The sequence below is a fragment of the Ranitomeya imitator genome, chromosome 2 (assembly GCF_032444005.1).
Source record: "Ranitomeya imitator isolate aRanImi1 chromosome 2, aRanImi1.pri, whole genome shotgun sequence".
Taxonomy (NCBI): Eukaryota; Metazoa; Chordata; class Amphibia; order Anura; family Dendrobatidae; genus Ranitomeya; species Ranitomeya imitator.
This window is the reverse complement of record NC_091283.1, coordinates 307768673-307787329: the sequence shown is the minus strand read 5'-3', so window position 1 is coordinate 307787329 and position 18657 is coordinate 307768673. Positions and strand designations below refer to the sequence as shown.

The window sequence follows — 18657 nt, the reverse complement described above, 5'->3', positions numbered from 1 at the left end:
TTTATTATCACAGTTCCGCTCCAGAATACAATTCCAAGATGATGGTCAGATGGTCCTTACATTGTATAACCCTCATGCAGATGAACACAATGAGGAGATCTGACTAAATGCAGAGAAGTCACAGATTCTTCTCAGTCACCGGCTGTGGCTGCTTTATCGGTGGTGTAGTCCGGCCGTATTACCATGATCACCATTTTGCCTCTAGACCACAACATTCTCCTCCACCCAAAACTGTTCAAATGACTTTGGGCATCGAAAGCCCTTTTCTATAGAACTTACAACCTGATAGATCCACCTACCCCCTGGGTTTAGGAGATGCTGTTACCTGCCCAGATCTGTGAACTACAAAGCCAAATGACGGCGTACATTGAATGTGCTGACAAGATAGAAAATCACTTGAAGAAAAATATTATGATGGTCCTGTAAGAGAAAGCAGAGGGTAATGATGCTGTTGGCTTCCTAGAACCCTGAGATCTTATTGGATGAATCTCCCTTCTCTCCTTTCTGTGCTACTGAATGTGCTCATATGGTCCCTACATGACCAGGTCCAGTCTTTCTGGCCAAATTTCACTTATGATTGACAACATTAAATGTGCAGTGAGGCCAAGTGTGAATTTCTGTACAATAACAACAGAGTTTCCTTTTATCCTGACTTTTCAATTTGTATTAAAACCAACTAACTTCAAGGAGGATTGTGATAATCTACATAAAACACATCACACCTGTGCCATGATATATCTCTGAGCTGTGTGTAGCTGATGGCTGTAATATACATTTATTCCCGCCTGCAGGAGATGTGTTGGCTCGAGCCCTGATTTCATGGATTCACTCCACATCATAAATGACATTGTTTTTGATCCTAAGAAATTCTGATTACTGCACAATCTCTCCTGATGTGAGTCTGTAACTCCCTGATAGTCCTGGTGATGAAATCCATCTTCTGGTTGTGTAATCTGTATTTGTAGTTTTCAGTTAATGAGATTCTTGTGCTCTTGGGTGGGGCTTTATGTGGTGCTCTGGGGTGGGGCTATGGGCGTGACTGTGGGCAGGGTTTTATGTGGTGCTCTGGGGCGGGGCTGTGGGCAGGGCTTTATGTGGTGCTCTGGGGCGGGGCTGTGGGCAGGGCTTTATGTGGTGCTCTGGGGCGGGGCTGTGGGCAGGGCTTTATGTGGTGCTCTGATTACATATTCATCTGTATTGGCTTATGACCGGTCGCTAATCCCTCACTGACCTGCCCCCCATTTTTACATAATGCATATAATAGTGTTGATATTATTGTTAATAATGCCTATAATATTGTGGCTGTTGTGAGGCTTAGAAAAAAAATCTACATCCAGAAAAACACCACAACAACATCCCATTTTTACATATCCATCAAAGCCTTTCTTTCTTCTGGTGTTAGATTAGATGTCTCATGTGGTCTAGATGGTAGGGATGCTTTATCATCAGAGACCATTTTGGTAAAAACATCAACTGCTAAGACCAAAGACAAATGGGGACATTTTTTGGATTTATTAATTAGATGTGTGGGGAAATGGCTCACCTCAGAGACTTGTTCATCCAATAAAGATTGAAAGGTTAGCAAGGACCTCCTGTTCCTCCCTTGTAGGAAAAAGATCCAATTGATCAGATTTATGATGCAGTTTAAAAAAAATAAATTTTCTGTAAAATAGATGTAAATCCTTAATTATCGTGACTGAATCGAAACGAGATGAAGGGGAGAACGTTAGCCCTTTCTGCAGCAAGGTCATCTGTGTGGTTGTCCTTTCATGATATGATCAATTACCTTTACACGGTCCTCCGACGATCTTTATTTGAGGATGCGAGATGCTGATTCCTTTTCCCAAATTGCCTCGTTCGAGGAGTCTTTTCAGGGTCAGTGATTTGACTGTCACATTCACTCACAGAAGATATTGATTGAATTGATGAGCTCCTGGAAAGGTTTCTTTCAATGGAACTTTTCTTTATTTGCCAGCGGAAAATCTTACCGGTGGCAAAATCTGAACCGTCACGTTGATATTTGTTGGACTTGTCAGAACTTATTGTTTTTTTCCCATCTTTCCATGTCTTTCTCCAAGTTGGTTATGGTCTCTTGAAAAGATACTGCTGTCACTTCTGATTGTACCTTATTGTGGAGATCCTGTAACTCCTCCTCCATTTTAGCCAATGATGCAGTATTTTCAATAATTACAGTCATGGCCAAAAGGTTTGAGAATGACACCAAAATTATATTTTCACATGATCTGCTGCCCTCTGGTTTTTATTAGTGTTGGTCTGATGTTTATATCACATACAGAAATATAATTGCCATCATATTATGAGTACCAATAGGTTATATTGACAGTTAGAATGAGTTAATGCAGCAAGTCAATATTTGCAGTGTTGACCCTTCTTCTTCAAGACCTCTGCAATTTTCCCTGGCATGCTCTCAATCAACTTCTGGACCAAATCCTGACTGATAGCAGTCCATTCTTGCATAATTAATGCTTGCATTTTGTCAGAATTTGTTGGTTTTTGTTTGTCCACCGTCTCTTGATGTTTGACCACAAGTTCTCAATGGGATTAAGATCTGGGGAGTTTCCAGGCCATGGACCCAAAATCTCTATGTTTTGTTCCATGAGCCATTTAGTTATCACCTTTGCTTTATGGCAAGGTGCTCCATCATGCTGGAAAAGGCATTGTTGGGCGCCAAACTGCTCTTGGACGGTTGGGAGAAGTTGCTCTTGGAGGACATTCTGGTACCATTTTTTATTCATGGCTGTGTTTTTAGGCAAGACTGTGAGTGAGCCGATTCCCTTGGCTGAGAAGCAACCCCACACATGAATGGTTTCAGGATGCTTTACAGTTGGCCTGAGACAAGACTGGTGGTATCTCTCACCTCTTCTTCTCTGAATAAGCTGTTTTCCAGATGTCCCAAACAATCGAAAAGGGGATTCATCAGAGAAAATGACTTTGCCCCAGTCCTCAGCAGTCCACTTCCTGTACCTTTTGCAGAATATCAGTCGGTCCCTGATGTTTTTTCTGGAGAGAAGTGGCTTCTTTGCTGCCCTCCTTGAAACCAGGCCTTGCTCTAAGAGTCTCCGCCTCACAGTGCGTGCAGAAGCACTCACACCAGCCTGCTGCCATTCCTGAGCAAGCTCGGCACTGCTGGTAGTCCGATCCCGCAGCTGAAACCGTTTTAAGATACGGTCCTTGCGCTTTCTGGTCTTTCTTGGGCGCCCTGGAGCCTTTTTGACAACAATGGAAGCTCTCTCCTTGAAGTTCTTGATGATGCGATAGATTGTTGACTGAGGTGCAATCTTTGTAGCTGCGATACTCTTCCCTGTTAGGCCATTTTTGTGCAGTGCAATGATGGCTGCACGTGTTTCTTTAGAGATAACCATGGTTAACTGAAGAGAAACAATGATACCAAGCACCAGCCTCCTTTTAAAGCGTCCAGTGATGTCATTCTTACTTAATCATGACTGATTGATCGCCAGCCCTGTCCTCATCAACACCCACACCTGTGTTAATGGATCAACCACTAAAACGATGTTAGCTGCTCCTTTTAAGGCAGGACTGCAATGATGTTGAAATGTGTTTTGGGGGTTCATTTTCTGGGCAAATATTGATTTTGCAAGTACAGTAATTGCTGTTAAGCTGATTACTCTGACATTCAGGAGTATATGCAAATTGACATTGAAAAAATGAAGCAGTAGACTTTGGAAAAATTAATATTTCTCTCATTCTCAAAACTTTTGGCCATGACTGTATGTAGATAAGTTCCAAGGAGCATGTATTCGCTGCCTTAATCCACCTTTGAGTTAAATTTTCATCCTCAGGAGCAAAAGTCGGATACATTTGTATTCTTAGTCCCCGTGGTCTGATTTTTTGGCCCCAATAATTTTCCTGTGCCGTTTTCACCAAAGTTTCATTTTTTTATGTAAAGCACTTTTATTTTTTGGGGGGATCTCTTGGCTGGTGATTGAAATGTGGCCGGTGCCAAATCCTGCCCCCTTCTTACACACATCCGTAGCTTTAGCTGGATCCATTCTGCGCGGACCCACTGTTAAGATGACAGTATTCAGATAATATTAATACACAACTTGGTCCTATTTAACGTGGTAATCCTATTAGTTAGTGCCCACTCACAACTCCCAGTGACATCTCAAAACATCCTTAGGACAATAAACCTCAAAGGATAAAGGAGTGGAGCCAGAAGAATAGTTTTTATAAAAAAATATTATTTTTTTATTAGATCAACAAACATGATAAATACATGGATACAAATAGTAAGAAGGGTTCAGAAAGAAAAGAGGGACTTTAGGACTCACAATAGTTACATTTTGCTGTCTAGTACGGTAATTAGCATGATCCGACTCTCAGATACAAAGTGATCAAAAAATGTCACCTTGCTAAAACAATAGGTGCTACAATGTTGTAAACACTAAGAACAAATGACAAATCTTTAATAAATAAATAGTGTATAAATTATAGTAGGCAGGTGGTTATTTAGTAAAGATCAAGATGCAAGTGCAATATTATCCTATTACCAGATTGGCATCTTTAGATCATACATACATCCTAGTCTGTGCAGAGCCAACCCCTGCAGTGCGATATAAAGCAATGTGAACAACGTGTCTGCATCACATCAAGGTCCGAGTACAACCATAGGGTAAACAGCAACATCAAAGGATCACTCTGACTGTATCAAACACTGTGGCCCAAAGCTGAAAACAGGGATCATGACACTAGTACCTGGATCCCAGCAGCCTGACAAAGGAAGGAGTCCCGTCCCTCTGCCCCGACGCACACGTTTCGCCCTGCTTCTTCAGGGGGCGTGCTTGGGCAGAGGGTGTCAGTAGATTAAATACAACCCTGAGCCAATAGGATTAGCGCCTGTCAGTCATGTGGGGATATCACCGGGATTACAGATGGCGCATGCGCTGGCCGCACAATGCTCTGAATTAAAGGACATAGAAGCGCGGTCACGGTGGAATACCCACAATCCGCCACACTGATCAGGTGGTAGGAATGCGCGGCACCAACGTTTCAGACCGCGTTCAATATGTCACGAGCGTGCACGTATCCACGCATGCGCACACAATCCAAGCGATGGACAAGCCTCAGCTAGGTGAGACCCTAGTGAACGGAGTGTAATGGAAGAAAAAATCTAATCACGGAGTGAGTACGGAAGCTTGCAAAATCCATATATAAAGAGTAAATCAGTGAAATGAAATATTTCCCTAATATTTAAAAGTCATGGTCTCAAATACAAGGAATAAAAATAAAAAGACTCGTGTGATAAAATGACAATATTGGTGCGAAGCGAACCTGTGATGTATAGTGCATTGTAGAATAATGACACGGAGAAAGTATATTAAATAGTGATGAGCGAACGTGCTCGCCACTACTTGTTACTCACCCGAGTATCGTGGTACTTGGCGAGCAGCGAGCATTTCCGGGATTATTCGGCGTGATACTCGGCGAGCAGCGAGCATTTCCGGGATTATTGGTGTTTTAAATTCACCGAAAAAAGGCGTCATATATCTCTGCTCCAAGTTTTGCCATTGGAGGCCGGTGTTCTTATTCTTGGCTGTGTGATACTCAAATTCTATACAACACTATTCAGCCTAAACAAAATTTGAAAGGCCACAGATTTGCCAGTGTGGTATTTCTGTTACAGAAGTCATATATCTCTGCTCCAAGTTTTGCCATTAGAGGCTGGTGTGCTTATTTTTTGGCTGTGAGATACTCAAATCCTATACACCGCTATTTCGCATAAATTAACTTAAAAAAAATAGTCTGTTAGGTCAGGCTGAGGCCTGCCTCGTGTTTGGGTTTGAAAAATCGTAGATTTGCAGGCATACTGATCACATATTATTTCGCTACTAATAAAGACATTTGTGTTGAGCATTTGAAATAGTGCAGTAGTCCATTTAAAATGGGCAAGGCAAGGAGCAAGGGACGGGGTAGTGGACGTGATGCTGATGGTGCACCCAGAGGGCGAGGCCATGGGCAAGGTGAAAGTGGGGCAACAACAAAGACCCACATCTTCTCGTTCGACCTTCCTGTCCCAGTTTCTAGGGGACCGCAGCACACCACTATTGAAGCCAGAGCAGTGTGAAACAGTTGTTGGTTGGATAGCGGATAATGCTTCCAGTCACTTAGCCACCACCACCACCTTGTCTTCCATACGGTCAAGTCTGAGTAGCCGTGAGTGTGGCCAGGATATTCCTCATCCTGATCCTCCTTCCTCCCACCATGCCGAGTGCCCAGAGACAACTGATCCCACACTTGGACACTCTGAAGAGCTGTTCAGTTTTCCATTTCAAGATTCAGAAGCCTCTGCCGGTCAACTTGACGTGGGGTAAGATGAGATCGCATGTAGAGCTGGCCAAAGCTTTGACCAGCCCCGGTCACACGAAGACGTTGGTGGGAAAGTGTCACAAGAGGTGGACGATGATGAGACACAATTGCCAGAGAGTCAGGAGGAGGAGCTGGGTGCGGATGTGGAAGACGAGGTGGTAGATGACATAGTGACTGACCCAACCTGGCAGGAGGAAATGCATAGCAAGGACAGCAGGCACAACTGGGGAAGGAGGCATATCCCCCCAACAGGCAGGAAGAAGCAGTGTGGTGGCCACAGACAGAAGGCATCCGTTCCCCATAACACCAACATGAGTGAAGTTTCCATTCCACCTGTGAGATCTTCCCGAGTCTGGCTATTTTTTAAAGACTGTGTCTATAACCCCAACAGGCTATTTGCAGCACCTGCCATGCCCGCATCAGCAGGGGTAGCAAAACAACCAGCCTGACCAACACCAGCATGATCAGGCACATGGAAGCAAAGCACCTGACTTTGTGGGCCCAACCCCAGGCTCCAGGACCACTGCCTGCTGGTCACACCACTGCTTCTTCCACTGTTTTGCATAGAAGCCAATCCCCAGTACACCGTGCATGTGAAGATGCCTCTAGCTCTGCACCTGTTGTGGCACCATCAGCAAGCACGTCCACATTCTTGACCCAGCACAGTGTTCAGTTGTCTATAACCCAGTCTATGGAACGCAAGTGGAAATACCCCGCCAACGCCCCACAGACCACAGTCCTCAATTCTACTATTTCTCTTCTGCTTGCGCTAGAAATGCTGCCTTTTAGGCTCGTTGAGATGGAAGCTTTCCGCAACCAGTTGGCGGCGGCCATCCCAAGGTACTCGGTCCCCAGTCACCACTATTTCTCCCGGTGTGCTGTACCGGCATTACACCAGCATGTGTCCCACAACATTAGCCGTGCCCTCAACAATGCTGTTACCAAGAAAGTCCTCTTAACCACGGACACGTGGACAAGTGCTTGTGGGCAGGGACGGTATATTTCAATGACGGCACACTGGGTTAACATAGTGGAAGCCGGGACCCAGTCGGACCTTGGGATGGAACACATCCTCCCCACGCCGAGGATTGCTGGCCCTACGTCAATCAGGGTTGCCCCCACAGTCTACAGCTCCTGCACCTTCTCCTCTTCATCCTCCATGTCTGAAATCAACACATCAGTCATAAGCTGGAAGCACTGCCTCAGCCAAGCGGCAACAGGCTCTGCTGAAGCTAATCTGTATAGGCGACAAACCGCACAATGCAGAAGAGGTGTGGACAGCTGTTATGATCCGGTGACCTTGGAGCAGCATGAAAACTTTCACTGGAGTAGGTGGTAACTATACTGACCGCAAATCCTGATCTTAACACCGCAACTAGAAGTAGCCGTGGGCTGTACCTAACAAACCCTAGACACCTCGTCACAGCCGGAGGACTAAATACCCCTATAGATTTAAATAGGAATTCTACCTTGCCTCAGAGCAGAACCCCAAAGGATAGGCAGCCCCCCACAAATATTGGCTGTGAGTAGGAGAGGAAAGACACACACAGGCAGAAAAACAGCACAAGAGGCCACTCTAGCTAAAATAGGAAAGGATAGGACAGAATACTGTGCGGTCAGTATTAAAACCCTTCCAAAAATATCCACAGCAGATTATACAAAAAATTCCTCCATCTAACTAAAGACGTGGAACGTATATCTGCAACTCCAGAGACTCCTACACTCAGAGCAGGAAGACAATCAAAAAATAAGCACACAGCTTGTGTGCCACAGAAAAAGAAACACACTTATCTTTGCTGAATTGGCAGCTAAGCAGGAGAAGCCAGACAGAGATCCAACACTTCCCAAGAAACATTGACAACTGGCAAGGACTCATGAGTCCTGCAAACCTAAATACCCCAGTCAGAATTGCAATCAGCAGATACACCTGTCCAGGACTGCAGCCCAGGGACAACTGCATTACCACCTACAACCACCGGAGGGAGCCCAAAAGCAGAATTCACAACAGACAGCCGTGAAAGAGCAGTCCGATGTTTGGATGACACCGCTGAACCTACAGCCAGGCATGGTCATGTTTGACAATGGCCATAACCTTGTGGCGGCTCTGAGGCAAGGTGAGCTCACACACGGCCCATGTGCTTAACCTCGTGGTTCAATGTTTTCTGAAAAGCTACCCGGAACTGCCGGATCTGCTAGTGAAAGTACACCATCTGTCTGCCCATTTTAAAAAGTCCGCTACAGCTTCAGCTGCCCTTGCCATGCTTCAGTAGTGTTTTCAGCTTCCAGCTTACCGACTGTTGTGTGATGTCCCCTCGCACTGGAACTCTACGCTGCATATGTTGGAAAGGATTTGTGAGCAGAAGAGGGCAGTTGTTGACTACCAACATCAACAAGGCCGTAGAATTTCAGGTCAGACTCCACACATAAGACCTCAGGAGTGGACATGGATGTCAGACATATGTAACATCCTCCAAAACTTTGAGGACTGCACCAAGATGGTGAGCGGCGATGACGCCATAATTAGCATCACCATCCCGCTCCTCAGAATTCTGAAAAACTCTCTGCTCACAATCAAAGAGGATGCTTTGCAGGCGGAGCACAATGACTTGGAGCAAGGAAGCATACAGGGGGATTACACTCAGCCCAGCCTCATTTCTTCTCAACGTGGATTGGTAGGCAATGAGGAGGAGGAAGAACAGGAGCTACTTTCATGCGCTATAGACGGTACTACCAGCACATCTGTATTAGTGTCTGTTCAGCGGGGATGGCCTGAGGACAGGGAGAAAGAGGAGGAGGAGGACAGCATAGTCAGTCGTCCTATTGGTGAGGACACGGAAGTCTTGCCTGTTAGCAGTCTGGCACGCATGGCTGACTTTATGTTGCTCTGCATTTCACGTGATCCTCGGATTATCAAAATTTTGAGTGACACTCAACTTACTGGTTGGTGACACTTCTAGAACCATGCTACAAGGAGAATTTTCAATCTCTTCTGCCTGAGGCAGAGAGGTGTACAAAAATGTTGCAGTACCACAGGGCCCTTGTAGCGGAATTACTTAGAAAATTCCCATGTGAGAACGCTGGCAGCAGACGTTAGAGTTTGTTGTACAACTAAAGACTCCAAGCGAGAGAGACAGAAGTACAATCCAGCTCAGGCAGGGGAACAAAGGCCAAGTTCTGGGACCGTTTTCTCAGACCCTCCCAACGTGGCGGCACAGAGGCAAGGGGTGCTGGCACAAGAAGTGCAATGTTTGGGAAGATGGTGAGGGAGTACCTTGCAGATCGTACAAACGTGCTCCGTGAGTCCTCTGTGCCTTTTAACTATTGGGTATCCAAGCTGGACACGTGGCATGAACTGGCTCTCTGCGCCTTTATTGTCCTGGCCTGACCTGCTGCTAGCGTTCTGTCAGAGCGGGTTTTTAGTGCCGCTGGTGGAATTATAACAGATAAGCGCATCCGCCTGCCATCTGAAAATGCTGACAGGCTGACTCTTATCAAAATGAACAAGGCCTGGATTGGGAAAGACAGACTTCTGTACACCACCAAGTGAAATCAGTGAAACATAATCTCAAATACATGTATACATGTATTCTCATGCACCTCTTCACAACCACACATGGGATACGCTTCCAGATTTGGTCTGTTTGTTTTTATCATCCTCCTTATCCTCATCCTCCTCATCCAGAACCACTATATCACCAGGGTGAACGTGCTCTGTATGGTGCAATTTGGCCAAGGGTGCTGTGATGGCACTCTTTTCTTAAAAAAAAAAAAAGGATTTTACATTGGGGAAGTGGGGCTGACACTACATTGGGTCGACTTCTTAACTCTGTCTCCTGCAATCTGTCCTGTACCTGCCAGTACATCACCGGGGTGAACATGCTCTGTACGGTGCATATTGGCCAAGGGGCCTGTGATGGCACTCTTTTCCTTTAAAAAAAAAGGACAACACATTGGGGAATTGGGCCTGACACTACATTGGGCTGACATCTTAACTCTGTCTCCTGCAATCTGTCCTGTACCTACCAGTAGATCACCAGGGTGAACATGCTCTGTACTGTTATAGTTTGGGCTAGGGGCATGCGATGGCAGTAGTGTATTTTGAAAAAAGGTTCCCCCATTGGGGAATTGTTTGGCAGATCATGCACTGCATTAAAAGTCTCAGAGACCCACACCACTACATTGACCCAAATTCTTAACTCTGTCTCCTGCAATGTCTCTTCCTTATCTCCTACGACATGACCAGGGTGCACGTGCTCAGTACTGTTATAGGCCAGTGATTTTTGGGCACGGGGGCTGTGAAGGCACTATTTTATTTTTTTAAAACAGGACCCCACATTGGGGAATTGAGCATTACATTGGGCCGATTTCTTAAGTCTGTCTCTTGCAATGTGTGCTTTAACTGCCACTAGATGACCAGGGTGCACGTGCTCAGTACTGTTATAGGCCAGTGAATTTTGGGCAAGTGGGCTATGATGGCCCTATATTTTTAAGTCCAAAAAGAACACCACATTGGGGAATTGGGCATGACATTACTTTGGGCCTGTTTCTTAACTCTGCAATCTGTCCTGTACCTGCCACTAGATCACCAGGGTCAACGTGCTCTGTACAGTGTATTTTGGCCTAGGGGGCTGTCATGCCACTCTTTTATTTAAAAAAAAAGAAAAAAAAAGGATTTTACATTGGGGAATTGGGCATGACATTACTTTGGGCCTACTTCTTAACTTAGTCTCCTGCAATCTGTCCAGTTCCTGCCAGTAGATCACCAGGGTGAACATGGTCTGTATGGGGAATTTGGGGATAGGGGGCTGTGATGGCACTATTTTAATCAGTCCAAAAAGGACCCCACATTGGGGAACTGGGCATGGCATTCCATTGGGCCTACTTCTTAACTCTGTCTCCTGCAATGTCTCTTGTTTAACTGCCACTAGATCACCAGGGTGAACATGCTTTGTACTGTTATAGGCCGGTGAAGTTTGGTCAAGGGGGGCTGTGATGGCACTAGTCTATTTTTACAAAAGGTACCCCCCTTTGGTGAAACCACATCCTTGTTGGCAAATACTTCATAACATTTGTGTACCTTAAAGAGCTCACTTGAAAAGCTCCTTTTTGTGTTGCCTGGTTGCTAACATTGGACACAATACACTTCATCTAAATTTGATAAAGCAATGCTGTTACTTTGCCTCAGTAGTTCATTAAAAATATAGCTTTGTCCACTATATTTGTTTCTATCCTTGCGAGCCTTAACTTTGTCTGCCTCTAATGTACAGATGGAGAATATACAAATGGCGATTTGTAAACAAGATTGAAATACTGTATACCGAATGCATTCAGACAATCACATAGCTGCATTTCTTGTAAAACATTTAGAGATGTGACAGACAATGCTCAGAGTGAGTGACACAATCTTGATAAATGTTTGTTTATTCACTTCACAAACAGTTCTAAGCCTCTATATGTTTGCTGTTTGTCATAGTAAAACATTAAGGTTTACTGAAACTATGCTAGTGGTGGTTTGATCTAAATCCTTGTGGCTTTTATTTTCTAGGGGTTTATGGCCCCTCGTCTGATGACTCCATGACATCTCCGTTTCATCCAACCTTGAAAAGTGGCCACTTGAAGGTGTAGGTGAAAGTAGAGTTACTACATAGTGTTATTCACTATATAAGACCAGAGAAACATGACTAAGACAGATGCCAAAACTGGGGTACCTGTACATGTACAGTGTGCTGATACCTGCATAACGTCGGACACCCATGCAGTGTAGGTAACCTCCCAGGGGTTATCTGTCTTGGTGTTGCTTCTCTGATATTCCAGTAGGATGATGTTTAAAAGCCTCTTGGTGAGGATCTAACTATACTATATGTAGGTAATCTTCATATATACGTAATCACTATATTTATTTAATTCTTATATGTACTTTATTAACATGTGTATGTTAACACATACAAAAGTGTACGCACTCACACTATTCATTCATACTATTCCTTGAATTTTGTAGTTTGCAAAAAAGTGCCTTGTACTGCAACTATTTGCCTTTTTTAAAAGCCTTATCTGTACCTTAGTGTTAAAAACATGTCAAATAAAATTGCTAAATTCTCCTGTAAATAATCGTGCAAAGAGGGAAACATCATACCATTAAAAAATACGAGTGATTTTTCCTGGGCCCATCCAGTGTGTGGGTTCCAAGGCCTAATGGGGTGCATATGACTGACTATGCAGCAGGGCTGGCCTTGCTTCCAATGTGTAAAACAAAGGAGTATGGAGCGCAAAATGCATATTGTGAAGTGTATTTTCATGGGCCCATCCAGTACGTGGGTTCCAAGACCTAGTGGGGTGCATATGACTGACTATACAGCAGGGCTGGCATTGCTTCCAATGTGTAAAACAAAGGAGTATGGAGCGCAAAATGCATATTGTGAAGTGTATTTTCATGGGCCCATCCAGTATGTGGGTTCCAAGACCTAGTGGGGTGCATATGACTGACTATGCAGCAGGGCTGGCCTTGCTTCCAATGTGTAAAACAAAGGAGTATGGAGCGCAAAATGCATATTGTGAAGTGTATTTTCATGGGCCCATCCAGTATGTGGGTTCCAAGACCTAGTGGGGTGCATATGACTGACTATGCAGCAGGGCTGGCCTTGCTTCCAATGTGTAAAACAAAGGATTATGGAGCACAAAATGAATATTGTGAAGTGTATTTTCATGGGCCCATCCAGTATCTGGGATTCAAGGCCTAATGGGGTGCATATGACTGACTATGCAGCAGGGCTCACCTTCCTGCCAATGTGTAAAACAAAGGAGTACGGGAGAACAAAATGCACATTGTGAAGTGGATTTTCATGGGCACATCCACTATGTGGGTTCCAAGGCAGGGCCGGATTTAAGAGGTGGGTGGCCCGGGGCCCGTTTTGGGGGAGGCCCATTTTTCAAGGTGTTGTAATATGTAATACAAAAACACAAAGTCAAAACGAACCCAAGTTTATTTACAAAAATCATTTACGCAGAGTAATTCACGTAAAATCATTCATTTTTTACAGTCCAGGCACTGTCCCTGATTTTCGTGTTGCAAAATCAGTAATGATGTTACTAAAGTCCAATTCACGCAGTATATCTGACTCGATGCTCATGATAGCCAAATTTACAAGTCGTTCCTGCTTCATGGATGTCCTTAATCGGTTTTTTAACTAATTTGAGTTTTGAGACGGAACGCTCACCACTAAGGTTTGTTACCAATTTATCAAAATTAGATATATCCTTAGAGTTATCTCAGTAGTCTCAACACAGACACACACACCGCAACACTGTGAAGACTGAACCTCTTCACCTCTGGATCTTCAGTGACTGAAGATCCAGAGTGAAGTCCTGCCGCGCTCCGCGGTGGAGAATCCTCTTCTCGCACCAACATTGTGGCTCCACCTCCTTCCTCGAAGGTCGCTGAACAAACTCATCTGATCTAATCCGAGGGAGCGATCATATAGCTGAATAGGTAGCATCCAGAAGCTTCTTTTGGGATCGGAGAAGGCTGCCGCATGCCATAAGCTAAGCATTAGGTATAGGGAGGGTACTAAGGAAGTCTGGCTAGGCTAGCCAGGTTAGTGGATGCTGACGCAGGTCAGGTGCCATGACTCTGCCGCTCTGTACCAGCCACTGAGATGTACGACGGTAGCCAGGTCCCTACACTTTCAATAGTTTCTCTTTTGTTAAATGTTCCTTATCATTAGAAATGATTCACAGCAAAGAGACGTGTATTTTACATGTTTTGAGATATTTATCCCTATATTGGTGTGAGGCCCCCGCTTGGTGGGTGGCCCAGGGCCTGGGCCCCTTGCCCCCCCCCCCTAAATCCGGGCCTGTTCCAAGGCCTAATGGGGTGCATATGACTGACTATGCAGCAGGGCTGGCCTTGCTTCCAATATGTAAAGCAAAGGAATGCGGGAGTACAAAATATATTGTAAAGTGGATTTTCATGGGCCCATCCAGTATGTGGGTTCCAAGGCGTAATGGGGTGCATATGACCATATGACTGACTATAGCTAACATAGAAAAACTCAAAAAAACAACATGAAGAGCAGACTCACCAAATGCACTAGCAGGGTGCAGCAGGCCCCCAATAATAAATTCTAATGCAGCACAGGTGCAAGCTACTGATGAGCTTTAGAATTTATTACTGGGGGCCTGCTGCACCCTGCTAGTGCATTTAGTGAGTCTGCTCTTCATGTTGTGTTTTTTTTAGTTTTTCTATGTTAGCTGTTTTTTTATATATTAGAGTAGGACTCGCAAGTTTATGAGGACCCTTGACGTTGGGTTGCGAGTTTATCCATTTTGGCCAAAATTATAACTAATACCTCATCTAATGTATTATATACATTATTTAATTTTTCATATTTTTGCACTTTTTATCATTTTTTTGCAGGGTGCGGCAGGGCCCCTTTATGTTGTTCCTTGTGTGTTGCATGTATATATAAAGTGCTGAACCGGCCGCCTGCTAATACTATGGGGCGTGATCAATAGGTTGTCCAGACACTGTGTATCACATCTATCTGTGTGAATAGTGTCTTATGCGAGCCTTACCTGTGTGCATTTTTGCTACTAGGCAGCCAACCCCTCTAATGTTTGGGCGAGTCGGGGGTTGCTCTCATCAGTAGCTTGCACCTGTGCTGCTTTAGAATTTATTATTGGGGGCCTGCTGCACCCTGCTAGTGCATTTGTTGAGTCTGCTCTTCATGTTGCATATGACTGACTATGCAGCAGGGCTGGCCTTGCTTCCAATGTGTAAAACAAAGGAGTACGGGAGCACACAATGCATATTGTGAAGTGGATTTTCACGGGCCCATCCAGTATGTGGGTTCCAAGGCCTAATGGGGTGCATATGACTGACTATGCAGCAGGGCTGGCCTTGCTGCCAATGTGTAAAACAAAGGAGTACGGAGTGGAAAATGCATATTGTGAAGTGGATTTCCATGGGCCCATCCACTATGTGGGTTCAGAGGCTTATTGGGGTGCATATGAATTGGTAGCAGGGCAGGCCTTCAATTCAATGCAACACTTTTTCAGGAGTCCCCCTTGGACATCTTATGACAAGGGTATTGTGGTGCGTCGTAATTCTTGGCAGCCCATCCACTCACAGCATAGGCTACAACAGCTTAGGAGATCCACTGTTTCATAATGGCCCTTTAAGAAGATTAATACTGCCTTATGCACCAGTAAAAATAGGCTCTGTGACTTTAAGAGTCCCTCCTTCGTACATGAAACAAGATGGGTCTGCTTATGTGTCACACACTACATGGCCAGCTAGGGTTGTTAAATGTTACAATGACATTTCCCAGTGAATGCATTTGTAGTGGTTGAAAGCAATGTTAAAGTTGAAAAACGCTTCAAAAACGCTGCGTCTGAACTAAGCCTAAGTGGGGGAGGAAATTTTCGGTCTGGGGTGAAATATTTGGCCTTACAGGCAAGTCATTAACCTGCAAAGGATGTACCTTGACATATTTCCCAGCAAAACCCGTTTTGGTTTCGTTTGCATGTGTTTTTTGTGGCACCGGGAAAAATTGCATGAATCTCGGGAAAAAATTATTAAGGCTGTGAACTAGGAGTCAGGAATGCTTCCAGGGGCGATCCCCATGATGTCCCTGTGTCATTTGAGCAGTGTTTCCATCATTTTCAGATGTTTTAAGACCTTAAAAGGACCCCTGGGAGCATCGCGGTAAAAATACTCAGGTCTCCCATAAACTTACATTGGGCTCGTTGTTCTGGCCAAGTACCCGAGTATTCCAATCTGCTCGACCCGAGCAACGAGCACCCGAGCATTTTAGTGCTCACCCATCACTAATAATAAAGTGACAAGTGCAAAACAATGTATTACATAAAAAAGTGTAATATGTGTGATCTTAACCTGATAAAGTGCATACCAAATGTGAGGTGAACATATTAAAGAAGATGTTAATACAAGTTGTTCATATTGCACTGCAGGGGTTGGTTTTGCACAGATTAGGATGCATGTATGAGCTAAAGATGTCAATCTGGTAATAGGATTATAATATTGCACTTGCATCTTAATCTTTGCTAAATAATCACATGCCTGCTATAATTTATACACTATTTATTCAAGATTTGACATTTGTTCTTAGTGTTCACAACATTGCAGCACCTATTGTTTTAGCAAGGTGACTTACTTTTTGATCACTTTGGATCTGAGATTCGGATCATGCTAATTATTAGACAGCAAAATTTAACTATTGTGAGCCCTAAAGTCCCTCTTTTCTTTCTGAACACTTCTTACTATTTTATCCATGTATTTATCATGTTTGTTGGTCTAATAAAAGTAAAAAATATTTTTTTTTTTATAAAAATCATTCTTCTAGCTCCACTCCTTTATCCTTTGACATTTATTGTTCTAAGAATGTTTTGTTGATCTAAATCCTATTGAACATCTTTGAAAAGAGCTGAAACATGGCGTCTGGAAAAGGCAACCTCCAAACAAGAGACAACTGGAGCAGTTTGCTCCTGAGGAGTTGGCCAAAATAGCTGTCGAGAGATGCAGAAGTCTCATTGACAGTCACAGGAATCATTGGATTGCAGTGATTGCCTCAAAAGGTTGTGCAGCAAAATATAAGTTAAGGGAACCATCATTTCTGTCCAGGCCTATTTCATGAGGTTTATATATTTTTTTTGATTCTGTGGAAGCATGGTTGAAAAGCAATGTCTGACTTCCATTTGTTCATTTTCATAGATTTATTTTATTTATTATTACTTTTGTCATATTTGTTATTTCTGTCACCATTGTTGGTTTTTCTGTCAATAAACGAGGGGTTTGCCAATTGTGTAGGAGGAGTGAATATTTTGACTCCACAGCCACTTTCTGGAAATTAACACGCAGTGGATGTTCGAGAATGAAAATTACACATTTGACATTTTAGTACCCAGCACATAGTGCCCAGATTGTGCGCCAGGAGACACACACCGCAAATTAAGTTGATTCTTCTCACTATAATATTGGTTATTACAGGGATCCTAAATGTTGTTTGAGCACACTGCAAGACTCAGAAGTGAGAGCGGATTTTGCTGGATTGGTTTATAGAAGCTCTGTTGCTTTTCAACAGCCTTTGAGCCACTAATAGTGTGGGAACATCTGTTTCTCTATTGACAGATGATGGACCTGAGTGGGGACTTGTTTTTGGTGAGATGAGAATTTGTATTATTTTCACCTACATAACATTGATTGATTTCTTTTTATTCCATATTTGAGAGGAAGAATGAACGAACAGTTGAACACCACACACTACTGGTTCATCCAACAAGGTTTTCTATTAGACCAGGGGTCTCAAACTGCATTCCTCCAGGGCCTCAAGCTATGCGTGTTTTCAAGATTTCCTTAGCATAAGGTGCTGGAATCATTCTGTGCAGGTGATTAAATTATCACCTGTGCAATACAAGGAAATCCTGAAAATATGACCTGTTTGCGGCCCTCGAGGAATGCAGTTTGAGACCTCTGTATTAGACTGTGAACTGTCATTGTATTGGTAAATAATTAACGTTTTTTTACATAGCTTGCCATTTTTATGGACAGCTCAAGTAGAACTCAAGGATATTTTATTAAAAATAATTGTTTTTTCTCTTTCCCCCATGACGGCACCACGGAGAGAGGGGATCCGCCCCACAGGGACAGGAAACCTACAGATAAAAAAGGCGGCACCTCTCTCCTGCATCAATTGGTTTCCTGTCCATGATGGGGAACCTACAGTCGACGTAGGACATAAATGTAGAGCGTCGTGGGATGCCGGGATCAGACCAGTCCGATCCAGGCAGTGGGGGGGTCCCTGCCTTGGCTGAGGCGGTTGCCCGAAGCGCCACCGCTGGGGTAAACGGACCTTGAGGGTGTGCGGGGAGAGGCAGTGAAGAAAAAGATCCAAGCCTGCCTCTCCCAGATTTATCACAAGCAAAAATCACCGGGTGCACTGCAGAGGTGGCGGGAGGCGACTAGGGGACAGCAGTCGCCTAACTGGAACGCCTCCAGTCTGTGCATGGCAGAGCTTGGCGGCAGAGGCGGGGGCGACTTTGTGACAGTGGTCACCTCACTGGATCACTGCCAGACTCTCCACGTGTGCCGGCGATGCGTCGCCAGTGTAGAGCTGTGCGCACACGCGAACCGGCGCCCCCCTATGAGACAAGCGAAACCGCAAGGAACTACTGGGAAATCAGGAGTGAGCCAATGACGCGATTAGCACAAAGCATTACTGTGAAATCCAGCAGTTAGGTATACTATGTCGCCGGAAGTAGTGGGGGCCCTGAAGGGGATTTAAACAAAGAGGC

At 44.4% G+C, this 18657-nt stretch overlaps 1 protein-coding gene across 1 annotated transcript in view; it reads left to right on the top strand.

The window, feature by feature from the left end:
• Positions 1-18657, top strand: part of LOC138663371 (zinc finger protein 773-like) — a 50586-nt gene that overhangs the window by 21681 nt on the left and 10248 nt on the right. The window lies entirely within an intron of this gene.